General features: G+C 32.2%; 1 long non-coding RNA gene across 3 annotated transcripts; it reads left to right on the top strand.

Moving 5' to 3' along the window:
• The first annotated feature begins 5,477 nt into the window (after window positions 1-5,477).
• Window positions 5,478-7,054, top strand: LOC147403053 (uncharacterized). Of its 3 annotated transcripts, none has more exons than XR_015177388.1 (3): window positions 5,893-6,161; window positions 6,300-6,554; window positions 6,750-7,054. It is a non-coding gene; the product is annotated as an uncharacterized LOC147403053 (long non-coding RNA). The 3 variants fall into 3 exon arrangements; XR_015177387.1 differs by having other exon boundaries at window positions 6,746-7,054; XR_015177386.1 differs by lacking the exon at window positions 6,750-7,054 and having other exon boundaries at window positions 5,478-6,161; window positions 6,300-6,698.
• The last annotated feature ends 6,295 nt before the right edge of the window (window positions 7,055-13,349 follow it).

Genomic DNA, 13,349 nt, shown 5'->3' with positions numbered 1-13,349 from the left:
CGGATTATTTTTCAATTTTAATATTTTTTTGACTTTGATATTAGATATATCTTCTTAAAATACTCAAAATATATTGAACAGCGGACACTCGAATCAAATGTCATAAGGAAGTCTTTAAAAAAAATTAGAATCTCAATTTTGTTATTCTTTTCTTCTTATAAATTGTCAAAATAAAAAAACAAAAAAAAAATACATTTAAATATTCAAAATTAAGAATTTGTTATTTTCCATTTATTATTTATAATAAAAAAAATTATCGACAATAATCATAGAAAACCCCAAGTATGCTAAGAAGATGAGAAAAATTATACTTTGGGTATTCCAAAAACATTATAAAAAAGATAAGGACGAGAATCATTAAGAAAGAAATTTTTTTTTACTAAATGGTCGATCAAGTACTAATCAAGAGTTATGAATTATATAGAAAGAAATATCTCCAATAGGGTCTAATAACTTGTCCGTATAGAAGTTATTTCTCCATCAAATTTACTAGTGTTCCATCCACTAATTTTGTAGTTATCGATAACATTTCATTTCTGAGGAATGTCTATGTCTGAAGCTATGACAAATCATCCGAGAGAGACACTATCCTTATCAACACACGTAATTTGTCAATCATGAGGCCCACTATTCATCCAAAATCCAATTGACCCTGTCCCCCTCTTTGACTTAACTACACGTTTCTATTTGCATTTTTAAGCACTTTTTTAAGGTTAAATCATCGTTTGGTTAATCTAAGAACTGCTCCTAACTCTTGCAAGAAGCAAACAAATAAAAAGCAAGAAACGATTTGGACTCACTTTGCGCTTCGAGCATTTTACAAAAGAGTCGTGATAATCGGACTTACACACGTGGCATACTCAATCGACACCTTTGAAGTGACAGGTTTAAAAATCATAGATTTGTTATCTTTTGTTTTTCTCAAGATAAAAAAGTGTTTTTTTTATGGGGAACTGTGGTTTGTATCTTGAGGAGAGTCGATCTAGGGTTCTTGAACTTGTATACGTCAGAGTTGTCGATTGAGTATGCCACATGGGTGAGTCAGTTTATCATGATTTTTTGCAAAAATTCAATGAAGTTGAAAATATATAAAATTTCAAATGATAATACCCCATTTATTTGGGTAAGTAAAATGTCTCCCATAGAGCCTCTTAGTTATTAAATAAATGATAATAAATACTGATATCATATACATCCAAAGAAGCTACTCTTAAAACAAAAACTATGTTTCGTGATTGATAATGTAGCAACTATGTGTTTATTATTATTGTTTCGCATTTATTATCATTTGGGATCAAGAACTCATAGGATGTCCTAAACACCCATTTAGTAGCGTTTTAAATTTCACTTATAGCTTACCACAAAAGCTAGCTAGAAAAATGTTCACGAGGAGGAGCTCCAATAGAGTCCACACTTGCAGATGACACTTACAACATCTGCACGAAGCTTATTATCGTTAAAATGTATGTTGGTTTGTTGGTTAGGCACTTATCTAGGCAATACAATGATGTGTGTGTGTATATTTTTTTTTTTACAGAAAAAAAAAATCAATTTATATCTCAATATATATATTTTGATTTCAATCAATCGTCACTTTTTAAACCAAGCAACTTTTCTTTCAAGTCAATGGATTATGCAAAATGATCTTTCATCAAAGAGTTGTCATTGATGATGTTTGTGTGTGCGATTAATGGAATATTCACTGCCATAACAAAAGATAGCAAATAAAAGTTTACAGTTGCTTAGCACAACAAACAATAGATTGCATTATCTTTTAAAATACTTGTAAATTATCAAAATAGAATTGTTAATATGTCTCTTTTATTTTATTTTAGTGAATCTTGAAAAAAAAATATATATATATATAAGTTAATGACATAAAAAAATAATGAATTTGAGGTTAAATATGTGTACAAATTATTTCAAGAGAAGAGAATGGGAAAATGAATATATATATATATAAAATTCAATAATATCCTTCATTATTTTATCTTTTAGTGAAAAAACAATGGTGTTTTAGTATTTTAAACAATAAATATATTTATTATACCATTAACAAATGCATTTATTATGTTGGTTTTAATAGCCAAAGCATTTACTACTAAAAGGGTATTTAATTCAAAATACTTAAATGCTCGTAGCATTTATTATGTAAACAAATATTTATTGTGTAAAAAACTAATACACCTTGTTTTTTTCTTTTTATTAAAAGACAAAATGAAAAGGGGCATTTTTGAAAAAAAAAATGTTGGACATATATATGGGGAATGCTAACGTTTAATACTTCATGAAGATTAGCATTGTCCAACAATCTTTTTTCAAAATATGGGTACAAAGTGTTGGATTGAGTTAATTTTGTGCGAAGATGATCTCTATGATGAGAAGATCATCCCTGTAAAAAATCAGTCCAATTCAAAACTTATAAATCCATCAAAAGTGGTTTACAAATTATTGGTAAAAAATCAACGGTCCACATTCTAAATCACTTTTGATAGGATTAGAAGTTTCAGATTAGGTTGATTTTTTTACGATGATCTTCTAATTATAAAGATCATCCTCACAAAAAATCAGCTCAATAAAAAACTTCTAATCTATATTTTGAAAAATGATTGTTATTGCATTGTTTTTACTTATATCTTATGATCTACCCTTTATATGTATAACATTTTATCCAAGGTGTTTCATAAACAGGCTTGGAAGTTTTGAAATGGACTGAATTTTCGTGAGAAGATCATCTTCACAAAAAATCAGCCTATTATGAAATTTCCAACATCAATTTATAAATTCATGAATCATAGACCATCAATTATTTGTAAATCATTTTTGATGGGGTTGGAAATTTATAAATGAGCTGATTTTTTGTGAGGATTATCTCTATGGTGAGGAGATATTTCTCACAAAAACTTAGTACATTCCAAAACTTCTAATCCCATGATTACAAGTTAAACAATCGTGGACCACTAATTCTTTGTAAATCATTTTTGATGGGATTAGAAGTTTTAGAATGAATCTTTTTTTTTTAGGAGGATCTTCTCACCGTACATATCGTCCTAAAAATAAAATCAATCTATTCCAAAACTTTTTAATCCATGTAGCACAAAACACGTTGGTCAAATAATTGATTGTTGAATATGACCTGACCTTACATATATAAAAAGAGGAAAATGTTGGAATGACATTGGGTATTTAGTATTTACTACGATTCTCACAAGTCTGATGTGGGATGTGTACATAATCATATATATATTTTTTCGTGATACGAATAAAAATCATCAGGTGAGAATCACAATAAAAAAAAAAAATGTTTTCTTCAATAAATCTATTTTTAATAAGGTGAGTGATTTTGTATGTCTGGAATTGAACCAATGGCGTCATCACATATAGACAAAGTTAGCAGGTGTAATTACAAATTTAAGTGAGTCCAGATTCTATGCGTCAGGATGGAGGAATGAAACCCTCCACCCACAACTCACTAAATGCCACTTAAGCTACAATAGTAGAAATTAAAGCCTAAAATTATTTCTTTTTTATAATTCCCTTAGATTTTGGTTAAATCATAGTGCACAGAAGCTTTTTCTTATCAGCGTAGTTGTACAATTAAGTTAAATAGTTTTATACAAGCGAAATAAACAAAGAAATGGACGTATGTTAACAATGATAGTTCCGGAACCTTGAGATCACCTCTCGGTCTGGAGTACATTTTCAGCACACAAATCGATGACACTGGTACATACCCTTCTTTTGTTGTGGTGGACCGTTTAAAATTTAAATTATTAAAAGTATTAGTGATGCCTATCCTATGATTTTTATACCTAAAATACCCCCTTCACCCAATCGAGTAAAATACAATCATATTAGGGTCGTTGTGCCCAAATGGGTTAATATCACATTGAAAATCCGTTGCCCACAGTCTTCTAGATTTCATGATAAATTCAAATAAATAAAATAATTAAAAAAAAATTCAGTCTTAAAATGGGCGATTACTAAATTCTCAAATTTAAAATTAAAATTTAATGATAAAAATTAAATATTATTATATTTCAAAAATATTAATTTTTGAATTGTGATTTAGAACAGAACACATTTTTGTTGAAATCTAAATACATTGGACTGCATGCACAACTTGCTTAAGAAAAAATTATCCTCTCTAACACAAGTTCCTGTGACATACTTTCAATGAATTAGAGAATTAAACTAGAAAAAAAAATTAACACCTCTATCCTTTTGTGATCATGATTTAGATATGATTTAAAAGAGAAAAAAAAAAAAAAAATTTCTAAATCCATATCTTTTCAAATGAACAACTATTACATTCCTAACATATTAAGTTTGAAATTTAATTGCATTATTGATGTGGCACTCTTTCTAACGTAGAAAGTATGCTACATGAACTTGAAGATTATCTATAATTTTTATATAAATCCCATTATGACTCCTATAATCATTATGAATAGAAGCAATCTAGTATTCTTCAAAACTTTGTGTTTTGTGTTTAAGAGTCTTAGGTGTTTCAAACTTCAATAAAAATCTGCCACGTAGACATCTTATTATTATTCTAAAAGCAAGACACGGCATTGAATCTTGAGCCCTAAATTTTTATCTTCTACTACTATTATGTTACATGACAATATATTTTTGGATGGTACAAGGTGATGGATTAGTCACGAGAGTGTATTTCGACAAAATATCCAATCTGATTTCTTTGACCCTCACAAATTCCACCTCCACATTCTCTTATCCGTCAATCTAGATATACACGTGGCAGATAAGTAGGATATTGGAAGATAAATAGCATTCACTCCTCATTTTCGTGGACAGATGGCCCTGTAACAGCCGTCTTTTATAAAGAATCTTGTACGGGTAAAACAATAGGATTCTTCTCCCTCCAAAATTTATTGTAGTAACGTCATTCAATAACCGTTAGATTTTCCTCAAGATTATGGAGTTCTGAATTTCGAGGAAATCAGGCTACATCTTATCGGTATCAGCAAATAACAGCCGGAGAAAAGCATTAAAACGACAGCACTCACAGCCTAGAAACTCATTTGTCTCTTTTGACCTTTTTCACATCTTTTTAAAAAAATTCATTAATTATTAATATTGCCAGCGCCCATTTTACTTCATTCAGGCAAGAGAGAATACAATTCAGCTCTGACTGAATTAAAAAAAGACTTGGAAATAGAAATCCCGAAATAAAGTTAAAAAAGTAAGGTTTCTACTTTCTACGTGGCTGTAAAAGAGCACTAGAAGTTAAATCGTCCTTGTAAAGTTCTAATGTCGATCGTCCTTTTCTTTTTTTTTTTTTTTTTTTTTTAAGAAAATAATTTGCTGAACAAACAGTGGGAGCAACTGCTTGATCACCTCCACTCGATGAATGCCACGTGGAAAACGCTTCAGACCTGTAAACCACAAACAATATTTATGGTCATGTGGGTCCAAAAAAAGGAGTCCCACATGGCACTTATTGGGGTTGGAGAACAAACTTAGCTAGCCTACAGGTGTAGCAAAATTTTACTGCTAATGAGTCTATCTTGCATTATTTTGCAACGTAGGGCTTGACTAATCGTCCTTCTTTTATTATTATAGAAAATGATTTGCTACACCAACAGTTTATCAACCGCTTGATCACCTCCCCTCAATAAATGGCACGTGGATAACTATTCAGACCTCTGACCCATGGACGTTGGTCCACAAACCCAAAACAAGATCTATGGTGCAATGGGTTATATAAAAAAAAAAAGAGTTCCAGGTGGCATTTATGGGGGTGGAGGAACAAACTTAGCTACTCCAGTGGTTTAGCAAACTTTTACTACTAATGAATCTATTTTGCATCGTAGGACTGGACCCACCAACCCCAATCAATATTTTATCTCCATTATTTTTAAAAAGCCACCATTACCACCATTACCAACACAGCCCGAGAGAAGAAAAAGACCATAGATGGTGGGCTTGGGCTTGAGCATTCTCCTAGAATCTCAGAAGAACCTTGAGAAAAGTTCCCAAGTCATCAACAAAAGTTCCATGATCAAGTCTCCTCTCTCTCCTTCCTCATCTTCACCATCTTTTTATTCTTCCTCACCTCTCCCAGCAATCACTTTCCTTGATGCATGTTTTCTCTGTAAACAAGAACTCTTGCCTGGAAAAGACATCTACATGTACAAGTGAGTCAAACCCACATCTTAGTTTCTCTTTTAATATCTTAAACTTCACCTTTTATTTTTTGTTCTCTTTTGCTTTAAACCCATATATTGATTTCATTTCAAACTACTTAGATTCCATTGTTTTTCTTTGTTTTGCAGAGGAGATCGAGCATTTTGTAGCATTGAGTGCAGGTGCAGACAGATTTTCATGGATGAAGAGAGTGTTAGGAAGGAGAACTGTTCTTTTGTTGTCATGAAACCTAAGTCTTCCGCTTCATCATCTCAACATCGTAAGAGAAGCAAGAATACAGCTGGTGGTTTTGCTTTTTGAAGGACAGAAATGGAGCAATATTCGGATCTTACCCTTTGCTTTCTTTTAATGATCTAAGAAACCCTTTATCATTTTGCATCCTTGTAAGTTGTAAGAAATAGACAAGTTGTTGTAGAAAATAGAAATCATCCTGTGAGATAGTTGGATTGATCTAAGGCTTCCATGCAAAGTCTTGGTTTTTATTTTTAATTTTCCAAGATGGAAATAGAGGGATTTTGGTTTCTGAATATGGCTGTTTTAGTAATGTAAATCTTTAACAAACCTTATGCATCAGGAAGGGATGGAGCGAACAAGCTGAAATGGTGAACGTTGGTCCCTCAGACGACAGCTCATGAGCCAAGTATTTGACACTTTGGTCATGAGATGCGCACTTTAGCGCAAAATTAAGAGAGTGTCTAGATTACGCAACAGGTGCCAAATAGATGAAAAAATCTAGTATGACTCGGGGCGTAGCAGAAAGAAGGATGCAACAACAGTAGTCCTCAAGAGAGCTAAAGTGGGGCCCATATGACATAATTGTTGTGTGCTTTTTACTCTCAATTTAAAAATAATAATATCTTTGGGTGATTTTTATTTTAGACAATTTACCCCTGGACACTCAGTCATCTCTGACAAGAAATTAATGAAAATAACCTAAATGCCCTCGTTTTCAACTTCATGCCAATAAAAATTACTTTTTACCTTATCCCATCATCTGACTTCAACTCTTTCATGGTGAATTCTCGTTTAATCTTTTCTACCTCAATCCATCGTCTTTAGTTGTTTGTTGAAACCATTAATTTTTCTACCAAATGTTCAACTTTCCTCAAAATTCCTACATTTTCTTGAGCTTTACAGGAATATTTTTAATTTTTTTTTCTCCTTAAGAGGTTCAAGATAACTACACATTCACATTGATTCTATAGGTGAGAAATAGATGTTTTGGGAGAAAATTAAATGGTTATAAGTTAGTGGTTGAAGATGAGGACATTTAAGTCATTCTCAATTAACCTAAGAGAGAAGACAGATTTAAAGGTTTTGTAACCATTTTGAAAATACGGTGGGTGTCCAATACATTCACCAAGAAACTAAGGGGTATTTTTTAATTTTGTGACAGAATAGTTTGTTGGTAGCCGTAGCCCGTAGGTTGTCCTTTCACTGAATCACCGTGATTTTATTGCTTATGGACCCTTTGGGCCTAGTAATGGGGGCCTAAATATCTTATAAAATGATACAGACAGTCCATGCTTTGTATAAGTCAAGTAATGGGCCTAGAACCCATTTCATGAAATCCAAGCTGAAAGAGAAATGGAATAAGTCTGTCTGTCTGTCTCTTATTGAGATGTATTATTAACCAATATTGAGATTATTTGTTAATGATTGAATTTTACCAAGAATTTAACTTAGCAATTCAAACGATACAAACTCGAACGAAAAATCTTCTTTGTAAAACAGATGGAACTTAATACTATTGAACTAATTTAAACTATTTCAAAGGCCCAATATGCATTTCTTATTTGTTTGAGCACTATAAAGAATTATATTCAATTATATAAGAACATCTATAATTGTGAAGAAAGTGTGTTTCACTATTTGACAAATAAGTGTACAAAATTTTCAAAAAAATTAGATTTTTCTATGATGACAAGAAGATCATTTTCTTATACATAGGAAAATGATTTGAAAATGACGGCAAAATATATGAGTCCGACATTTTTGTTAGATCTACGGTTTTTGTATGTCTCATTCGCCTCCATGTTTTGCAAATTATTTAGGACTCTAACCCTTAGATTCTATAAAAGCTGATTATTATGGAAGAATAATGCTGAAGTGACTTCAAGATTGTATCTCATAGTGCACGTCCTGACGTGAATGTGTGTAGGAATCACATATATATATTTTCATCGAGATATGAGTCAAAAAGCATCTATGGTTCCTACACACATTCACCCCGGGATTTGCGATATGAGGTACAATTTTGAAAGGGGATTCCTATTTTAGATATTATTAAGTATATATGATGGTTAACAAACTATATGAGTATGGGGCGCACTCTATTATTGTGTGTGCAAAATACATCAATGGTAGTTCTAGCCATCTTATAGTAAAATAAAATGAGAAGGTGAAAGCCTAGAATTTGAGAACAATTAACTTGCACCGGTTGGTCCAAGTGTTTTTGATTATTTTCTTCTAACTCATAATCAACTTTTACTTGTGGCGCAAGCTACGATTCTTAACCCTTCATTTTTATTTTATTTTTACGATTCAAACATCATTTTTAGGTGATCTTGAGATATCATTTGACTTCATTGATTTCATGAGTTTTTGTTCTGCTTTATCGTTGAATGATCCTTAATGTCTTTATACATGGGGGATTTGGGTGAGATATGTTGCTCTAAGGGGCAAGTTGCCTTGCCCCTATTAATCAAGCCAATTAGTGTGGACTATCTCATCATAAAAAATAAAATAATATTCTCTCACCAGTGATTCTACCTTCAAAATTAAAAGTCATAGTTTAAAAACTCAAATCGACTTGGATATCCATCGAGTTAAGTCAACAACTTGCAAGTTGACTTCACGGAGGCGTTAACATTCTCCACTAATTTTTCAAAATTATTTTTTAAATCCATTATTATAATTTTATCTTTTAACGCGGAATCGAAGAACATTTTCATCATTGTACGATAAATGTTAAAAAAAAAAATGTCATTACAATCAATACTTTTTTTTTTTTTTTGATAACGAAGGGTATCCAGGCCAGTTTGCACACCAGACTAGTCCCTACGCCCCGCACTCAGGCTATACCCCACTACGTGAAGCGGTGCGTGACCACTAAGATATTTTATGGGTAGTGGGATTTGAACTTGAGACCATAGAAAGAGTAGATTCCTTGACCTAAAGATATTATTATATAATGACTAAAGCATCCTTACTTTTTGACATTAAAAGACAACAATAAATGTATTTTTGAGATATTTAAAAAAAAAATCAAAATTACGGAGGATTCTAACTTCTATTTTAGATCTTGGATGTTAGCATATAAGTAAGAATCATGATAACCTAACTAACCACATGGCACACTCGATCAGACTCTCTTGATGTGACAGATCCAAGAATTGTAGATCTTCACACTTACAAAACTTTATTTCCCCCATAAAAAAAAATTGTATCCTAGGGAATCATGTATCTCGAAGCGTACAGATCTATGATTCCGAACCTATCACGTCAAGAGAGTCGATTGAGCGTGCCACGTGGGGTAGTCGATTATCACGACTCCATAAGTAATTAAGCATAATAATTTAGGGAAAATGGGGCCTTTGTTATGTTACATTCATGTTGGCTATATTGAGTACTGTAGGGACTACATAGTAACGTTTATGAGCCCAAATTTCAGGTTTCTTCTACTAAAGCTGATTAAATTATATTGCAAGGACAATAATCGTTATGATGATGTGAATCATTCATTTTGTTCGTATGTTTATACATTTGTACATAAACAATAACTAACAAGCAGTTGATCTTCCAAGCCTGAACGTCGTGAATTCTACAATCCTAGCTTTCCTTCTTTATTTTTTTCAACAAAATTCTTACTAGCAAGCAATCGATCATGGAAGTTTGAATGCCATTGATCCTGCAATCTTAGGTTTTCTATTTTCAACAAAAATGCGACTTTAAATAACTCATAATTACTTATTATATTGAGTATATTATTTATGATCATTCTGATATTATATTTAGACGTCATCTTTGCATAATATACTCTAGAAATAAAATTCTACACAATGGAAAATAAATAAATATACATTAAATCAATAGATTAATGTATATCTTGCACATCTATTCCACATTCCGGAAACCATATAATTTATTTTGATTTTTATAAAATTTAATTAAAATTTCACCTTATATGAATGCTTGATAGATTGATTTGTAAAAAACTGTTGTTTTATGAGTCTTTGATTCATAATTTATAGAATACTGATTTTTTGGCACCTCACTCTGACATACGCCCCTAATGTGACCGTAGATCTTTTTCCTCAGGATTTACAATTGTACATATTTATGAGGATGTGCATCTGTGTATCTTGAGGAAAAAGATTTTTGGTTCTAGCCCATACCAAGTCAGAGGACATGTGTCAGAGGGGGAGTTAGAAAATCACAATTTATATTAGGCTCATTCGTGCACAACATATTAGATCAAATAATTGGAGGACCAGTATAATGTGAGTCATCCTTAAATGATTGAGTGGTTTGGATAGGCACGATGACAAGTAATAATTAATGGAGTAGAAAAGTTCTGTGTTCATCATTGACAACAAATCTTTTTGAGTCCGCCTAGCCTTACTAATTTAGTAAGGATTTCACCCTTATTAAAAGTATGGTTTTTAAATTCGGTATCTCGTCTCGTCTCGTTCAGCTTCAATATCGAGTCGTCTCGAACGAGTTTTCTGATACGTTTGAGACGTCTCGTGAGACAAATCAAAAAATTACATGTGAGTCATAAAACTCGATTAAAAAAATGACTTTGTGAGTTGGTCTCGTTCAGCTCCGATATCGAGTTAACTCGGGCGATACGTCTCGGTCTCAGACGAGTTTAAAAACCATGATTAAAAGTCCTTGAGCTCACCTCTTGGCATCCAAAAACATAACACGATGCTACAAGAGAGGACAAATTCTATGAATTTTGAAAAAAAAAAAAAAAATTCAAAATTACTGAATTTCATTTTTAAGTTTAGAAGTTATGTGAAAGTTCGGTAGCCGTCCATTTTCAAAAACTTTAATCTAGTTCAAAAGAAATTATTATTATTTTATCTGAGTTTTTAGATAAAACTGATCAAGGGCTGTGGTGTTGGAGTAATCCATTTGAGCAAATCTTCATAATATAATTTGATTAATTCCTTGATGTGGTGTGTTCAAAATAAATGAAATGACATACTTGATTTTGAATAAGAAAAAAAGAGTAAGAAATGATATGTCATCATAGCCAAGCATCTGGGAGACTGAGACAGCACGTGACTCACGGATAGCTGGCTGGTTCTTGAACCAAATTTTGCATGATTTCTGTTAGAGTTCACAATCGACATTGTTGTCCACACAATCGAGTCGGTAAAGGAAAACACTCCACATGGATCCTAAATTGATAAACAAACCTGGACCGCATATACTCAAAATGTTTTATGTGGACATTGCTTGGTTACGATCTTAAATTATGATGATCTTATTAAGATTGCAACCCACTCAATAATTCAGGCAATGATCTTGATGAATCCTCTACATACAAATGGTAACCAATCTTAATCCATGAAAATCTCATTTTCCCCGGAATGTTATTGCGGGGTAATTTTCATCGATTCGATCCTTCCACTATGTTAAATCCCAATCTTACTTAGGGGGGTGGTCCTGTAGATGAAGTTCCAACAATCAAATCAGTGGTCAAAATAAATTTAATGCTAATGATTTTTTGATTTGAAAATTTTCACGTGGTTGATGTGGCAAGAGTACAGAACCGTTGATATTTTCCTTGTGTATCCCGAAAAAAAAAAAAAGATCTATGATTTTATGCCTTTGCCAAGTCAACCCGAGTAAAGACATAGCAAAATTTTTTGAGTCAGAAAATCACGAACTCTAAATTTAATTATAGTTTTTAAGTAAAATTTTGTCTTTTTTGCTTTTCATGATGCAATTATTTATAAGTATGGTTTGGAGAAGTTGCATATTCATTTATGTGATTCGTTAATCACATAATTGATTAGACTGACATGGATTGTTGTCGTTGATCATGGGAAATTACGGATAGTCATGGAATAGTTGTGGATAATTGTGTGCCTTATGAACTTAAAACTTTCATACTCCTTGTGCATAATCATACATTGAATTGTTTTCTATTTTGTCAAAATATATATATGAACAGCGTTCCGAAGACTCATATTGCGACTCACATTGCGACACACCGTTTTGTCTTATATGGGCAAAAATATTTGGAATGGGCTGATTTTTTGTGAGGATGATCTCTATGGTGAGGAGATCATCCTTGCCAAAAATCAGCTCATTATGAAACTTCTAGACCGTCCAATTTTTATTGAAAAATTATAGACCGTCCAATTTTTGTAAATCAATTTTGATGGAGTTAGAAGTTTTGGAATGGGATGATTTTTTTCCAGGATGATCCCCTCATCACAGAGATCATCCTCACAAAAAATCAGCTCATTCCAAACATTTTTGCCCATATAAGACAAAACGGTGTGTCGCAATGTGAGTCGCAATATGAGTCTTAGGAATGTGACCCTATATATATATATATATATATAGGGTCAGGTTCAAGGGCCGTCTGAGAAACCGTCTAAGAAAACTTTCGACGGTAAATAAAATTTTAAAATATGGGTTAGAAATTTTGGATTGAGCTGATTTTTTGTGAGGATGATCTCTATGATGGGAAGATCATCCAAAAAAAAAATCAGCTCAATCTGAACTTCTAACCCCGTTAAAAGTGATTTAGAATGTGGACCGTCGATTTTTTACCACTTTTTATCACTAATTTGTAAATCACTTTTGATGGATTTACAAGTTTCTGATTGAGCTGATTTTTTGTGAGGATGATCTTCTCATCATAGTGACCATCCTTGCAAAAAATCAGCTCAATCCAAAACCTCTAACCCTTATTTTGAAAAACGAAAGTTTTCTTAGACGGTTTCTTAGACGGCCCTTGAACCTGACCCATATATATATATATATATATATTCTAATTAGAATTATAATAGAAAGAGAAATCCCTCTTATTTGTCAAATAAAATCAACTAAAAAAAAAAGAAAGGAGGACATCACGACGACCTCCTTTGCCGCTACTACTTAAAGGCCCTTCTTCCCTTTTCGAAAAGAAAGGGCGTACTAAGCTCAACATT

The sequence above is a fragment of the Akebia trifoliata genome, chromosome 4 (assembly GCF_017979445.1).
Source record: "Akebia trifoliata isolate Shusen 1 chromosome 4, ASM1797944v1, whole genome shotgun sequence".
Classification (NCBI taxonomy): Eukaryota; Viridiplantae; Streptophyta; class Magnoliopsida; order Ranunculales; family Lardizabalaceae; genus Akebia; species Akebia trifoliata.
This window is presented reverse-complemented; position numbering and strand designations above follow the sequence as displayed.